General features: G+C 42.0%; 1 protein-coding gene across 2 annotated transcripts in view; it reads right to left on the bottom strand.

Moving 5' to 3' along the window:
* Positions 1-18,012, bottom strand: part of CNTNAP5 (contactin associated protein family member 5) — a gene marked incomplete at its 5' end in the record, with an annotated part of 887,048 nt that overhangs the window by 393,891 nt on the left and 475,145 nt on the right. The window lies entirely within an intron of this gene.

Here is an 18,012-nt window from a genome sequence, read left to right on the forward strand (position 1 = left end):
CCATTTTTTATTCTGCGATGTGACTGCTGATATAAACAACCACCTGGAGCTGACCTTAATTTCAGGATCATTTTACATACAGCAGCAAGATCTTAAAGGGAAAAATATGTCAGCTTTGTTCAGACACACCCATAAGATTGTTTTCCATTCTTTTTTCCGCATCATGGTGCTATCTGCAAAGAGGGTCATCCAAGACCCAGGGTGGGTGGGGGGATGGGAAGCATCAGAAGTTTCTAGGGATCCAGAGATAAAGCTAATTACATTCATTCATTGAATAATGCTGTACTGCAAGTCAACTAAGTGCCAAACACTGGGATACGTTTCAAAGAGATAAACATGAGAAAACTTTGTTACAATGTGGAATGTTCCCAGGGCAGCCTGGTAGAAGAAATAGCTAAAGAAGCAAAGGGAGGCAATGTTTTCCTGGAAGGAAGTGGGGAAAGACAAGAGTGAGTGCCCGGTCAACCTTCTCAGCAGATGGCATGGTGTTTGCAAAGGCTTGGAAAAATTAGCAAAATGGCATCCCTGGGGAATGAGTCATTTCTGAACTTGAAGTGGGACAGAGAGGGCCATGGACCATGAAGGAGGTGAGTTTATGCTTGCCAAAGATATCATTAAAAGTTAGAAGCAGTAAAGTGACATTGGCCAGATTTTTAATGTATTAAGAGTATTTTTAGTAACATGGGGAGCCAGTGGGGGGGGGTGCATGAGAGGACCAGAGGTGGGGAGTATTAAGTGTGTGTAGACTAGAACCAGGAAGAAGTAGAAGAAGATTATCCTTTGCATAAGTGAGGGAAAATGGGTCCAACTTTATTTGAGGAAGTTACAGGAAAATAAACAAATGTATATATGTGCCCAGCTGAGCCATGCGCTGGAGTCACTTTTACTGGATGAATAAGGAGAAAGCCTGGAATACCGTCTAGATTATGAATATGTGTTACAATATGAAAGCCATTTGGAATTTTTATGGCCAACCTCTACAACAATGTGGTGAGCTTATTCAGGTAAGTGTAATGCAGTATTTTCCTCTAAATAGTCATAGACACATCTTTTTAAAACTTATTTTATTGAATTATAATTGATTTACAATGTTGTGTTAATTTCTACTGTACAGCAAAGTGATTCAGTTATATATATATACATATATATATATATATATATTCATTTTTTTCATGTTCTTTTCCATTATATTTTACTACAGGATACTGAATATAGTTCCCTGGGCTATACAGCAGGACCTTGTTGTTTATCCATTCTATATATAATAGTTTGCATCTGGCTGGAAGCTGAGGCTCGGGCTTCAGTCAGAGCGCAGGGAGAGGACTGGGGCTGGCGGCGAGAACTCAGCCTGAAGGGGGCTAATGCACCACAGCTAGCCGGGAAGGAGTCCGGGAAAACTCTGGAGCTGCCGAAGAGGCAAGAGACTTTTTCTTCCCTCTTGGTTTCCTGGTGCGTGAGAAGAGGGGATTAAGAACGCTGCTTAAAGGAGCTCCACAGATGGGCGCGAGTCGCGGCTGAAAGCGCGGAGCCCAGTGACGGGCATGGGATGCTGGGGCTGCTGCTGCCGCCACCAAGAAGCCTGTGTGTGAGCGCAGGTCACTGTCCACACCGCCCTTCCGGGAGCCTGTGCAGCCCGCCACTGCCGGGGTCCCGGGATCCAGGGGCGGCTTCCCTGGGAGAACGCACGGCACGCCTCGGGCCGGTGCAATGTCACGCCGGCCTCTGCCGCTGCGGCTCGCCCAGCACTCCGTGCCCCCCCCTCCCGCCTGGCCTGAGTGAGCCAGAGTCCCCGAAGAGGCTGCTCCTTTAACCCCGTCCTGTCTGAGCGAAGAACAGATGCCCTCCGGCGACCTACATGCAGAGGCGGGGCCAAATCCAAAGCTGAGACCCAGGAGCTGTGAGAACAAAGAAGAGAAAGGGAAATCTCTCCCAGCAGCCTCAGAAGCAGCGGATTAAAGCTCCACAATCAACTTGATGTACCCTGCATCTGTGGAATACATGAATAGACAACAAATCATCCCAAATTGAGGAGCCAGGAGTCAGTGCTGTGCCTCTGAGGTGGGAGACCCAACTTCAGGACACTGGTCCACAAGAGACCTCCCAGCTCCACATAATATCAAATGGCGAAAATCTTCCAGAGATCTCCATCTCAACACCAGCACCCAGCTTCACTCAACGACCAGCAAGCTACAGTGCTGGACACCCTATGCCAAACAACTAGCAAGACAGGAACACAACGCCACCCATTAGCAGAGAGGTGGCCTAAAATCATAAAAAGTCCGCAGACACCCCAAAACACACCACCAGATGTGGACCTGCCCACCAGAAGGACAAGATCCAGCCTCATCCACCAGAACACAGGCACTAGTCCCCTCCACCAGAAAGCCTACACAACCCACTACACCAACCTTAGCCACTGGGGACAGACACCAAAAACAACAGGAACTACGAACCTGCAGCCTGCAAAAAGGAGACCACAAAAACAGTAACATAAGCAAAATGAGAAGACAGAAAAACACACAGCAGCAGAAGGAGCAAGATAAAAACCCACCAGACCTAACAAATGAAGACGTAATAGGCAGTCTACCTGAAAAAGAATTCAGAATAATGATGGTAAAGATGATCCAAGATTCTATTTCCAAGATCCAAAATCTTGGAAATAGAATAGACAAAATGCAAGAAACAGTTAACAAGGACCTAGAAGAACTAAAGATGAATCAAGCATCGATTAAAAACACAATACATGAAATAAAAAATACTCTAGATGGGATCAATAGCAGAATAACTGAGGCAGAAGAATGGATAAGTGAGGTGGAAGATAAAATAGTGGAAATAACTGCTGCAGAGCAAAATAAAGAAAAAAGAATGAAAAGAACAGAGGACAGTCTCAGAGACGTCTGGGACAACATTAAACGCACCAACATTCGAATTATAGGGGTTCCAGAAGAAGAAGAGAAAAAGAAAGGGACTGAGAAAATATTTGAAGAGATTATAGTTGAAAACTTCCCTAATATGGGAAAGGAAATAATCAATGAAGTCCAGGAGGCACAGAGAGTCCCATACAGAATAAATCCAAGGAGAAATACGCCAAGACACATATTAATCAAACTGTCAAAAATTAAACACAAAGAAATCATATTAAAAGCAGCAAGGCAAAAACAACAAATAACACACAAGGGAATCCCCATCAGGATAACAGCTGATCTCTCAGCAGAAATTCTACAAGCCAGAGGGAGTGGCAGGACATAATTAAAGTGATGAAGGAGAAAAACCTGCAACCAAGATTACTCTATCCAGCAAGGATCTCATTCAGATTTGATGGAGAAATTAAAACGATTACAGACAAGCAAATGCTGAGAGAGTTCAGCACCACCAAACCAGCTTTACAACAAATGCTAAAGGAACTTCTCTAGGTAAGAAACACAACAGAAGGAAAAGACCTACAATAACGAACCCAAAACAATTAAGAAAATGGGAATAGGAACATACATATCGATAATTCCCTTAAATGTAAATGGACTAAATGCTCCCACCAAAAGACACAGATTGGCTGAATGGATACAAAAACAAGACCCATATATATGCTGTCTAAAGAGACCCACTTCAGGCATAGAGACACATACAGACTGAAAGTAAGGGGATGGAAAAAGATATTCCAAATGGAAACCAAAAGAAAGCTGGAGTAACAATTCTCATATCAGACAAAATAGACTTTAAAATAAAGACTACTAGAAGAGACAAAGAAGGACACTACATAATGATCAAGGGATCGATCCAAGAAGAAGATATAACAATTGTAAATATTTTTGCACCCAACATAGGAGCACCTCAATACATAAGGCAAATACTAACAGCCATAAAAGGAGAAATCGACAGTAACACAAACATAGTAGGGGACTTTAACACCCCACTTTCACCAATGGACAGATCATCCAAAACGAAAATAAATAAGGAAACACAAGCTTTAAATGATACATTAAACAAGATGGACTTAATTGATATTTATAGGACATTCCATCCAAAAAGAACAGAATACACATTTTTCTCAAGTGCTCATGGAACATTCTCCAGGATAGACCATATCTTGGGTCACAAATCAAGCCTTGGTAAATTTAAGAAAATTGAAATTGTATCAAGTATCTTTTCCGACCACAATGCTATGAGACTAGATATCAATTACAGGAAAAGAGCTGTAAAAAATACAAACACATGGAGGCTAAACAATACACTACTTAATAACGAAGTGATCACTGAAGAAATCAAAGAGGAAATTAAAAAATACCTAGAAACAAATGACAATGGAGACACGACGACCCAAAACCTATGGGATGCAGCAAAAGCAGTTCTAAGAGGGAAGTTTATAGCAATACAATCCCACCTTAAGAAACAGGAAACATCTCGAATAAACAACCTAACCTTGCACCTAAAGCAATTAGAGAAAGAAGAACAAAAACATCCCAAAGTTAGCAGAAGGAAAGAAATCATAAAAATCAGATCAGAAATAAATGAAAAAGAAATGAAGGAAACGCGATAGCAAAGATCAATAAAACTAAAAGCTGGTTCTTTGAGAAGATAAACAAAATTGATAAACCATTAGCCAGACTCATCAAGAAAAAAAGGGAGAAGACTCAAATCAATAGAATTAGAAATGTAAAAGGAGAAGTAACAACTGACACTGCAGAAATACAAAAGATCATGAGAGATTACTACAAGCAACTCTATGCCAATAAAATGGACAACCTGGAAGAAATGGACAAATTCTTAGAAATGCACAACCTGCCAAGACTGATTCAGGAAGAAATAGAAAATATGAACAGACTAATCACAAGCACTGAAATTGAAACTGTGATAAAAAAATCTTCCAACAAACAAAAGCACAGGACCAGATGGCTTCACAGGCGAATTCTATCAAGCATTTAGAGAAGAGCTAACACCTATCCTTCTCAAACTCTTCTAAAATATAGCAGAGGGAGGAACACTCCCAAACTCATTCTACGAGGCCACCATCACCTTGATACCAAAACCAGGCAAGGATGTCACAAAGAAAGAAAACTACAGGCCAATATCACTGATGAACATAGATGCAAAAATCCTCAACAAAATACTAGCAAACAGAATCCAACAGCACATTAAAAGGATCATACAGCATGATCAAGTGGGGTTTATTCCAGGAATGCAAGGATTCTTCAATATACACAAATCAATCAACGTGATACACCGTATTAACAAATTGAAGGAGAAAAACCATATGATCATCTCAATAGATGCAGAGAAAGCTTTCGACAAAATTCAACACCCATTTATGATAAAAACCCTGCAGAAAGTAGGCATAGAGGGAACTTTCCTCAACATAATAAAGGCCATATATGACAAACCCACAGCCAGCATCGTCCTCAATGGTGAAAAACTGAAACCATTTCCACTAAGATAGGGAACAAGACAAGGTTGCCCATTCTCACCACTCTTATTCAACATAGTTTTGGAAGTCTTAGTCACAGCAATCAGAGAAGAAAAGGAAATAAAAGGAATCCAAATCGGAAAAGAAGAAGTAAAGCTGTCATTGTTTGCAGATGGCATGATACCATACATAGAGAATCCTAAAGTTGCTACCAGAAAACTACTAGAGCTAATCAATGAATTTGGTAAAGTAGCAGGATACAAAATTAATGCACAGAAATCTCTGGCATTCCTATATACTAATGATGAAAAATCTGAAAGTGAAATCAAGGAAACACTCCCATTTACCATTGCAACAAAAAGAATAAAATTTCTAGGAATAAACCTACCTAAGGAGACAAAAGACCTGTATGCAGAAAATTATAAGACACTGATGAAAGAAATTAAAGATGATACAAATAGATGGAGAGATGTACCATGTACTTGGATTGGAACAATCAACATTGTGAAAATGACTCTACTACCCAAAGCAATCTACAGATTCAATGCAATCCCTATCAAACTACCAATGGCATTTTTCACAGAACTAGAACAAAAAATTTCACAATTTGTATGGAAACACAAAAGACCCCGAATAGCCAAAGCAATCTTGAGAACAAAAAATGGAGCTGGAGAAATCAGGCTCCCTGACTTCAGACTATACTACAAAGCTACAGTAATCAAGACAGTATGGTACTGGCAGAAAAACAGAAAGATAGATCAATGGAACTGGATAGAAAGCCCAGAGATAAACCCACGGACATATGGTCACCTTATCTTTGATAAAGGAGGCAGGAATGTACAGTGGAGAAAGGACAGTCTCTTCAATAAGTGGTTCTGTGAAAACTGGATAAGGACACGTAAAAGTATGAGATTAGATCACTCCCTAACACCATACACAAAAATATGCTCAAAATGGATTAAAGACCTAAATGTAAGGCCAGACACTATCAAACTCTTAGAGGAAAACATAGGCAGAACACTCTATGACATAAATCACAGCAAGATCCTTTTTGACCCACCTCCTAGAGGAATGGAAATAAAGACAAAAATAAACACATGGGACCTAATGAAACTTAAAAGCTTTTGCACAGCAAAGGAAACCATGAACAAGACCAAAAGACAACCCTCAGAATGGGAGAAAATATTTGCAAATGAAGCAACTGACAAAGGATTAATCTCCAAAATTTATAAGCAGCTCAGGCAGCTCAATAACAAAAAAACAAACAACCCAATCCAAAAATGGGCAGAAGACCTAAATAGACATTTCTCCACAGAAGATATACAGACTGCCAACAAACACATGAAAGGATGCTCAACATCTTTACTCATTAGAGAAATGCAAATCAAAACTACAATGAGATATCATCTCACACCAGTCAGAATGGCCATCATCAAAAAATCTAGAAACAATAAATGCTGGAGAGGGTGTGGAAAAAAGGGAACACTCTTGCACTGCTGGTGGGAATGTGAATTGGTACAGCCACTATGGAGAGTGGTATGGAGGTTCCTTAAAAAACTACAAATAGAACTACCATATGATCCAGCAATCTCACTACTGGGCATATAGCCTGAGAAAACCATAATTCAAAAAGAGACAGGTACCAAAATGTTCATAGCAGCCCTATTTACAATAGCCCGGAGATGGAAACAACCTAAGTGTCCATCATCGGATGAATGGGTAAAGAAGATGTGGCACATATATACAATGGAATATTACTCAGCCATAAAAAGAAACGAAATTGAGCTATTTGTAATGAGGTGGATGTACCTAGAGTCTGTCATACAGAGTGAAGTAAGTCAGAAAGAGAAAGACAAATACTGTATGCTGACACATATATATGGAATTTAAGAAAAAAAATGTCATGAAGAACATAGGGGTAAGACAGGAGTAAAGACACAGACCTACTAGAGAATGGACTTGAGGATATGGGGAGGGGGAAGGGTAAGCTGTGACAAAGTGAAAGAGCAGCATGGACATATATACACTACGAAACGTAAGGTAGATAGCTAATGGGAAGCAACTGCATAGCACAGGGAGATCAGCTCAGTGCTTTATGACCGCCTGGAGGGGTGGGATAGGGAGGGTGGGAGGGAGACGCAAAAGGGAGGGGATATGGGAACATATGTATATGTATAACTGATTAAATTTGTTATAAAGCAAAAAAAATAAATAAATAAACAAAGAAAAAAAATCCTAAAAAAAAAAAGATGGTCAAAAAAAAATAGTTTGCATCTGCTAATCCCAAACTCCCAATCCATCCCTCCCCCACGCCCCTCTCCCTTGGCAAACACAGTCTATTCTATTCATAGACACTCCTTGTCACCTGTAAATCTCTCATTGCCAATGAAAGAGGTTAAGCTCCACCTATTTCCATAGCCAGTGTCACTTCTGCAAAAAAAAAAAAAAAAAAAAAAAAGACAGGGATTTCTGAAAGAGGAATGCCCTGGCTTGCCTGGCTGCCTGAATTCAACTTTGCACTAAAGTGGCCAGGTAGTGGGGTTAGATACCTAGGACAGCTCCTAGTCCTAGAACAGATTAATCCTTCAGATTGTACAGCCTCATAATCCTGAAAAAACATCCTTAGGTCTCAAATATATTTGTTAGTGATAATCCTGCATTTCTGAAAACAAATAGCAGTTTCCAAACAAACTTCTCCCAATAGTACATTTCTAATGACGCATTCATCAAGCACACGGCTATAAGCATATTCTTGCATTGATCATTTTTTGTACTTGTTTAGATGTGTTCTTCTCCTTAGGCTAGATCCCCAGAAGTTAATTAATGTGTCAAAGTGTAAGGCCCTTGATATCCATCAAGAAATTGCCCACAGTTTATACTGCATTTGGCATTAGGCTAAGCGCTAACATGCGTATCTCATGTATTCTACACAATGACACTGCGTTCCTTTAAAAAATGCACAAATTGGGTTTGGAGAAGCTAGGTGGCTCGACAAAAGCCAGAGTCCTCCTTAGCAGTGACAATGGGGGAACAAACCTATGTTTGTCTGACATGGAAGCTTTTGGCAGCCATCTCTGAGAACTTCCTCCTCTGTACTGGGTACAACTGTTAAAAAAAAAATCTACCAGCTTGCTTTTGATATCCCATTGCTGTTTTAATCTGCTTTTTTGTAGTTGATATGTAGTCTCATACTGTCGTGGTTGGAAAAGCTGACTGATATGATTTCAATTATCTTAAATTTACTGAGGCTTGATTTGTGACCCAAGATGTGATCTATCCTGGAGAATGTTCTGTGTGCACTCAAGAAGAAAGTGTATTCTATTGTTTTTGGATGGAATGTCCTATAAATATCAATTAAGTCCATCTGGTCTAATGTGTCATTTAAAGCTTATGTTTTCTTGTTTATATTCTGTTTGGATGATCTGTCCATTGGTGTAAGTGGGGTGTTAAATTCACCTACTGTTATTGTGTTACTGTTGATTTCCCCTTTTATGGCTGTTAGCATTTGCCTTATGTATTGAAGTGCCTCTATGTTGGGTGCATAGATATTTACAATTGTTACATCTTCTTCTTGGATTGATCCCTTGATCATTATATAGTGTCCTTCCCTGTATCTTGTAATAGTCTTTATTTTAAAGTCTATTTTTTCTGATATGAGTATTGCTACTCCAGCTTTCTTTTGATTTCCATTTGTATAGAATATCTTTTTCCATCCTCTCACTTTCAGTCTGTATGTGTCCTTAGGTCTGAAGTGGGTCTCTTGTAGACAGCACATATACAGGTCTTCTTTTTGTACCCATTTAGCCAGCCTGTGCCTTGGTTGGGGCATTTAATCCATTTACATTCAATGTAATTATTGACATGTATGTTCCTATTACCATTTTCTTGATTGTTTTGGGTTTGTTTTTGTAAGTCTTTTCCTTCTCTTGTGTTTCCTGCCTAGAGAAGTTCCCTTAGCATTTGCTGTAAAGCTGGTTTGATGGTGCTGAATTCTCTTAACTTTTGCTTGTCTGTAAAGCTTTTGATTTCTCTGTTGAATCTGAATGAGATCCTTACTGGGTAGAGTAATCTTGGTTGTAGGTTTTTCCCTTTCTTCACTTTAAATACATCTTACCACTCCCTTCTGGCCTGTAGAGTTTCTGCTGAAAGATCAGCTGTTAACCTTATGGGGATTCCCTTATATGTTATTTGTTGCTTTTCCCTTGCTGCTTTTAATATTTTTTCTTTGTGTTTAATTTTTGTTAGTTTGATTAATACGTGCCTCGGCATGTTTCTTCTTGGATTTATCCTACATGGGACTCTGCACTTCCTGGACTTGATTGACTATTTCCTGTCCCATGTTGCATAAGTTTTCAACTATAATCCCTTCAAATATTTTCTCAGACACTTTCTTTTATTCTTCTTCTTCTGGGAGCCTATAATTTGAATGTTGGTGCGCTTAATGTTGTCCCAGGGGTCTCTGAGACTGTCCTACATTCTTTTCATTATTTTCTCTTTATTCTGCAATGTGTCAGTTATTTCCACCATTCTATCTTCCAGCTCACTTACTGTTCTTCTGCCTCAGTTATTCTGCTATTGATTCCCTCTAGAGTATTTTTAATTTCAGTTATTGTGTTGTTCATCACTGTTTGTTTGCTCTTTAGTTCTTCTAGGTCCTTGTGAAATAGTTCTTGTATTTTCTCTATTCTATTTCCAAGATTTTGGATCATCTTTACTATCACTACTCTGAATTTTTCAGGTAGTTTGCCTGTTTCTTCTTCATTTGTTTGGTCTTGTGGGTTTTTATCTTGCTCCTTTGCCTGTAGGTTATTTCTCTGTCTTCTCATTTTGTCTAATTTACAGTATTTGAGGTCTCCTTTCCCTAGGCTGCAGGGTCATAGTTCCTCTTGCTTCTGTTCTCTGCCCCTGGTGGTGGGGTTGGTCTAGTGTCTTGTGTAGGCTTCCTGATGGGAGGGAATGGTATCTGCGTTCTGGTGGGTGGAGCTGAGTCTTTTCTCTCTGAAGAGCAGGTCCTTGTCAAGTGGTGTGTTTTGGGGTGTCTGGGAGCTTAGTATGACTTTAGGTAGTCTGTGTGCTGATGAGTGGGTTTGTGTTCCTGTCTTGTTTGTTGTTTGTTGTGAGGGGCCCAACACTGGGAGCTGCAGGCAGTTGGGTGGAGCTGGGTCTTGGATTCAGATAGAGGCCTCCGTGAGGGCTCTCGGTGATTAATCTTCCTTGGGGTTGGGAATTCTCTAGTGGTCCAGCATCCTGGACTTGGTGCTCCCACTCCAGAGCCTCAGGTCCAACATCTGGTCAAGGGACCAAGACTCTGCAAGTTACTCATCTCAGTTATGCAAGGATCTTTATAGTCCTTTCCAGTGTCCAAGTTCTTCTGCTAGTTTCCAGCTGGTGTTCTGTGAGAACTGTCGCATTTATAGATGTATTCCTGATGCACCTGTGGAGAGAGATGAACTCCACATCCACTTACTCTTCTGCCATCTTGAATCTCCCTGGATGGCGCAGGTGTACCCACTGTCATCCAGCAGGTGCATGGTGCAGCTGTGCTCGTGCTCCAGGCTCCTGCTGCTGACACTCATCAACCTGCTCAGCATTTTCCCACCCGCCCCCTGCCCCCGGGAGAGAATCGGCAGTGCTGCAGACCCCAGACCAGGCACCGCTCAGCCAGGCAGCTCCGCACCAGCTCCAAGCACCTGCACCTGCACCATCACCCCAGCGAGGACACCACCACTGCCTTCTACTGGTCCTTCTCCTCCTCCTTCTCTGCCACCACCTGCTCCCAGCTCAGAGCAAGCACCTGGCTCTCTCTCCTCTGTGCCCCACTGCCCCTTAATCTGCATTTTTGGATTTCTGGTTTTGATATCCTTTCAAGATGAAATATCCCCACTGACGGCAGATTAACTGAGGCAAGGCTGTCTTTTATTTTTTTATTTTATTTTTTTTTTATCACACACATGTTTAATAAGTGGTGCCCAGATGATGGAGGTCGTGCTGGTGGTCGTGGTGATGAAAAAAAGAACTGGAAGCAGGGACTTGAACAGATACTTATACACCAATGTTCACAGCAACACTATTCACAATAGCCAAAAAGTGCAAACAAACCAAGCGTCCGTCAACAGATTAATGAGCAAACAAAACGTGGTATAGACTTACAGTGGAATATCACTCAGCCATAAAAAGGAATGAGGGTCTAATAATATATGCTACACGTGGATGAAACTTGAAAACATGCTGAGTACAAGAAGCCAAACACAAAAGGATAAACATTGTATGCGGCCACTTATATGGAGCATCAAGAACAGGTAAATTCATACAGACAGAACGTAGATGAAAGATTAGGGGCTGGAGAGGAGGGATTAACCATTATTTCCTTTCTCCTGAGTCTCTGAAATTTAGTGCAGATTTTATACTCAAAGCACGTCTCAATCTAGACTCACTCCCTTCAAGTGTTCAATAGCCCCATGTGGTATGTGGCTGTTTTGGGACAACACAGGTCCAAAGGGTGGTCCGTGGACCAGCAGCGTCGGCATCACCTTGGAAATGCAAGATCTTGGGCTCCACCCCAGACATACAGAATGAGAATCCACATTCTAACAAAGTCCTCTGCAGACTTCCAGAAATGTCCAGGGTGAGACAGGCGGCGGTTTCGCTTTGGCAGTTTCTCCAGCATGTCCATGAGCTTGGTAAAGGTAGGTCTCTCTTCTTGTTCAAAGGCCCAGCAGAAGAGAAGAATGTCCGAGATTTCTTTTCCCATGCCGATCTGGCTGAGGTTGGGTTTCATGCCTGTGCCCATTTGCCAGATTATTGCCTCTGCTGGTTGGGTCTTGAAAGGCCACTCTCTGGCATGGAGTTCATACCAGATTGTCCCGAGCGCAAAGACGTCCGAGTGTTTGGAGAAGGGGAGCTTGTCTTCCTCTGTGTCCGGAGACAGCTGGCGGATGATCTCCGGGGCCAAGTGGCACAGCCAGCCGCTCTGGATACGCAGCTTGTCATCATGCCTGCCAGCCTGCAGCACCCCGGAAATGCTGAAGAGCCCGAAGTCTGTGATCACCACTTTGCCGTTGTCGTAGAAGACATTCTTGGACTTGAGGTCCTTGTGCAGGATTCCCTTGGCGTGGAGGTAGCCCATGCCCTTCACAATTTCCTGGGCAATCTGCCTCGTTTTGTTGACATCCAAGACGATCTTGGCATCCCTGACCACAGAGTAGAGTGTCCGGCCCTTACAGAGGCTTTCAGTGCCTCCTGGCAGAATTGCTGGGTGAGGGGGCAAGGAGGTTTCGAAGTATGCAGGGAACTCTAGGCAGTAGAAAAGTCTGCTCACCCAGCACAGGAAGCAGGAACAGGTTTCTTTAAAGCAGGGGTCTGAGCTCCAGCATGCATCAGAATCTCCTGGAGGGAAGGCTGTCTTTTAAACAAAGCAAATTCACAAGTGTTCCCACAGGGGACTTGGGAGTAGCAGTAACTCTTCTTCCCCTTTACTTTTCCTGAGATCAGTGTCACCTCCTCTGGTAACAATTTGCCACAGCAAAACTGTACCCAAAGTAGAAGGGGGAAAGGTGACAAATGTGGGGGCTGTGTAGAAGGGCGAAAGGTGACAAGGCTGAAGGTAGAAGCCTAGGACTTTGTAAAATGCCCCTTCCTCCATTGCTTTAAAATCCAGTGTATCAGACACAGAGAACAGACTTGTGGGTGCCAAGGGGGAGGGGGTGCATGGGAGGGATGGATTGGGAGTTTGGGGTTAGCAGATGCAAACTATTACATAGAGAATGGATAGACAACAAAGTCCTACTGTATAGCACAGGGAACTATATTCAATATCCTGTAAAAAACCATAATGAAAAGAATATGAAAAATAATATATATATGTATAACTGAATCACTTTGCTGTATACCAGAAACTAACACAACATTATAAATCAGCTATTTTTCAATTTTAAAAACACTTAAAAAGGTCCAATATTTAGCTCCACTCAAGCCTTTCTGTGAGTGTTCTTTGGATAGACAATCATGGAGGGTGGTCCTCAGGACAGCGGGGGTCTAGAGGAACTGAGATTGTCTGCTGCATTCCACTGAAAGTCTAATGGGCCCCAGTACCTTTGAAATAGGCCGGGGAACCCAGAAGCCCTTGAGAGGCACTCAGGGGACATTCCCGGTCCCCAGAAAGATCCTGGTGGCAAGAACTTCAAATAAATGCTTTAGGGATTCTCACTGGTTAAGGTAAGGCCAGGTGTGGGGATCAATGCTTTGTTCAACAGGGAGCAGGAGAACTTGGAAATGCATTGTCTTTGGACCATGTCTCCACATCACTGCAGGCCGTGCTCTCCACTCCATCTCCCACATTTCCCTCATGCTGTCCTCTGTTGTCCTTGTGTCCATGCAGCTGCCTGAGCTGTCCAAAACTTCTCTGTTTTTAGAGCACTTCCCTGCTCTGTTCTCCAATGGTAGGTCCAAGGGCAAGTAGGAGAGAGAGATGGGAATAGATGGGAAACGCCTTCTACACCCAATCTGACCCAACTCTCCTGACAAATGTGAGTGTTCCTGGCTGAGCTGTTTGTCACACTGCTGTGCAGCACCCCCTGCCCCACTCCACATCCATCTCAGCTGTTCTGGTTGCTGGCAGAAATGCCAAAGTGTCAAGAGGCACTGATACTCAGCCCCATTCACTACAATGGAGAGAAAGAAGAAATGAGCTAAATGAAAAAGTAGGACTTTTGAAATCAACACGGACTATTGAATCATTTTCAATAATGCCATTTGTGACTTCAGAATCTTCCTCAAGACAGCATTTGAGGGAGTCCCCAGCAATGATTTAGAAAGAGCATGCAAGAAGACAATATTTCTCAAGCCTTAAAATGAATGAAATAATGCCATCTGCAGCAACATGGATGGACCTAGAGATTATCATACTAAGTGAAGTAAGTCAGAGAAAGACAAATACCATATGATACCACTTATTTGTGGAATCTAAAATAAAAGATACAAATGAACTTATTTACAAAACAGAAGTAAACCCACAGACATAGAACACAAACTTACAGTTATCAAAGAGGAAAGGGTGGGAGAAGGATAAATTAGGAGTTTGGGATTAATATATACACACTACTATCTATAAAATAGATAATCAATAAGGATTTACTGTATAACACAGGGAACTATACTCAGCATCTTGTAATAACCTATAAGGGAAAAGAATCTGAAATATATATATGTATGTGTGTGCGTGTCTGTATACCTGAAACTAGCACAACATTGTAAATCAACTATACTTCAATTTTAAAGAAGACAAAATTGTTAAAAAAAAAAAGAGAGAAGACAATGTACTTGAGAAAGGTGTCAAAATAGAGAGCAGCAAAAAGTCAACAGACTGTATTCAACCCTATATACCAGCTTAATCCATTAATTCAACTTTCATCCCATCCCCATGAAGAAGGACACTCCATGCCTTACACTCTCCATTCTACTGTAGATTTAATTCAGTAGGGATTTCAACATGCATTCAAGATTTCTCCAACATTGTAAAACAATGCACTAAGCACAGGGCTTTATAAGTGATACACGTAAATGGGATCCTGTTCCTTTTCAGTCTATAGTCATTAAATGTACATTTTTGACTGTAACTGATGCAAAGTATCCCATGACACAGGGTTGCACCATGGTGGCCAAGTCTTCAAGGTAAATCAACCAGCCCTGATCTTACAGATGAGACTGCAAGAAAGTCAGTATCGGTGCCATGGTCTCTCTTTCCCTGAATATATTACAAGAGCTACAGGGTCTTTCACTGTCCAAAAAGGAGGTCACTCTACACTGAAGAGTCTAAATCCTTGGTGTCTGATGTGCCTCACCTGACAACACCACCAGACCCTGATTGGATAGTGACCCTCCATGGGACAATGGCTCCACTGAGCCCCAGGTCGCTGGTACCTATAAGTGGGGGCCTCTCTTTGTCCACCAAATGGCAGTTCTTAGTGTCCAGTGCCTTCATGATCATACATGCTCATTCTTCTCCAAAAGATAAGGTATCCAGAAGTGACAGGCCCATCTGTGCCTCGGGGTCCCCCAAACCATGTCTACTTTCCTTCCCTGGGGTCCACCATGGCCTTTCCTTTGCAACCCTCAATACACAGAAGTTCCTGTCCCACCTCTTTTCTCAGACAAAAGACTTTGATTTCTATGGGTGGAGCACAGAACGTTGAAACTCTAAGATCTGTTCATAGACCACCTTAGAGAGACTGTCCATTTCTATGGAAAAACACTTTGTTTTGTACCATTAACCACAAGAGCTGTACTGTCCCCTATTTGATTCATGAAGCTTGATGGACTCCTAAGAATGGTCAGGACCTTAAAACTCAAGAAGCAGGTTTGTGTCAGCGGGAGGAGGCAAGCCCTTTTCATTGATTCATCCTCCCCAAGCAGGCCCTCCCTTTGGAGGGCAGAGAAAAACCTCCACACTATTAATTGCTATGCAGAAACTGTACATGAGGTCTCACACAAAGGAAGCCTCTTCTAATCTGGAGGGTTACAAAAGGCTTCCTTAGCGAAGCGACATTGGAATTGAGATCTTACAGGAGAGCAGGTGTAACTAATTGGAAAGTGAGCAGAAGTTTTATCCAAGTAGAGAGGGAAAGCAGTTTCTAAGGTCAGAGACAGGAAGGTGGGCGGTATATACAAGGACCTGCCAGAAGGTCAGCTGACGATAGTTCAGAAGCCAGCATAACAGCAGGCAAGTTCCAATGGGAAGGGCAGGAAGGGATGCAATCATTAAGACTTTAGACCATGTTGAGGTACTAGAACTTGATCCTATGGACAAAACAGAATGGAAAGGGGTGAAGAGAGAACTGATGTATAGATTACGCAGTAGGGTCATATTGTGCTTGAGATGCATCCCTCAGGGGGCTGTAGGTACGGAATAGAGTATGCACTGTGTGCAAGAAAGGATGCTCAAGGACCATACTTCGGGCACTTAAGGGTTTGTGGAGGGCTCTATCTAGAATGGCGAAGGAGAACAGCAAAAAGATAGTCTGCAGGTAAAATTGATAATAAGTGCTGTGCAGGACTGAGGGGCTTCCACTCTCCTCTGCTTGCCTAGGGACCTCAAATAGCCCAGAGCAGGGATGGCCCTGCACTGTGGGTTGACCATCACCTGCCTTGACTGGTGTCCCCTCCCACTGCTGTGTGAAGACACTGACAGCAAATGCAAGTTCTTAAGCTCATTCATCCAATCCATGTGTGTGGTTACTATGGTAACCTGTCCCCTCAATATACTACCTGCCTTTCTCCCTCCACCAGGAGTGACCTCTTCAGGCCTCTGCACCCACCTTCACACACCCTCCCTCCTTCCCCCTGGCCCATTCCTGGGGCCTCTTCAGACCCTCCCCAACCGCGAGGTTGTTGCCTTCTTCACCAGGTCCCAATGGTTTGTGTCCCTAGACCATTTATTCACATATCCATACAAGTGTCACCATACACTTATCATATCGCTTAGATTGCCTGGTAATAATTAGCTACTCTTTACTACTTGCATAGGCTTTTCATAAAAATTCATCTGTAGTTGGGTAGAGAGCATCTGGCTTTGAATTCCGAGAAGAAAGTGAAATTGTTCAATTTAGGCAGAATCGGATTCTTATCATGAATATTTACAAGGAAAACCATATGGTCTCTCTGATTCCTAAATTTTTGCTACTATAGCTGCGAGAATAATGGTAGAGTGTTGATTTAGGATCAAACGAGAACATGGGCACTGTGTCTAGCATTGTTTTGACTCGTTTTTCTTTTTCCTGATCTGCCACTTTTTCGGGTGACCTGAGGCCAGTGACCTCAAGAGTCTTAGTTTCCTCCTTTGTAACCCGAGGCTGGTGGACTGGGCGGTTCAAAGATTCCCACAAAGGCCCTCATTCTTTGGGCGTCTGAGATTGAAAACCCATATTCTTATCATCTATCTTCTCTTAGGAGGGGGGATAGGCATCAACAGATTCATTTCCAATGTTGGAGTGAGAAGTGTAACCAAGTACTTGTTTTTTAAGACGTTTTTAAAATAATGGTTCAAAACATAAGAAAGGAAACCTAAGACTTTTCCCTACCAATTCCTTTCTAACTTCAGGGAATACAGCAAGAGTCTCCATAGATAATTATAATATATATATTAAAACAAGTAAACAGAAGATGATACTGGTTCATATTTTTAAAAGAGAAACCCAATTAAAAAACAAACAAACATGTTTACCAGGGTATAACAGCTACCTGATTGACTATTCCTCCTTCTGCCCCCCTCTCCAGAAACAGCATCATAAAATACAAAGAGAATGCTAGGTTAATGTGGAACTGTATCAGGAATTAAGGTGGTTGAAACTTTCTTGGAGATAATAAAATGGGAGAAATTATGTGTAAGCCACATATCTGGGTGCTGGTCCAAGGGCAGTGCAAGGAAAATCAGAGGAAAACAAGGAGAGAAAACACAGGTTCTCAGCTGCAGCCTCCTTCCAGGTCATTCTGCCACCAGATCAGAAGTTTGTCAAATGCTGACTGAAATCCAGTAAAAGGCATACAACTAAAATCTGTCCTCTAAGGTGGGGAAACTCATCCAAAAGAAGATCTTAGAGTAATAGCATAATTACTGTGGT

The sequence above is a fragment of the Mesoplodon bidens genome (assembly GCF_964165515.1).
Source record: "Mesoplodon bidens genome assembly, chromosome: 8".
Taxonomy (NCBI): domain Eukaryota; kingdom Metazoa; phylum Chordata; class Mammalia; order Artiodactyla; family Ziphiidae; genus Mesoplodon; species Mesoplodon bidens.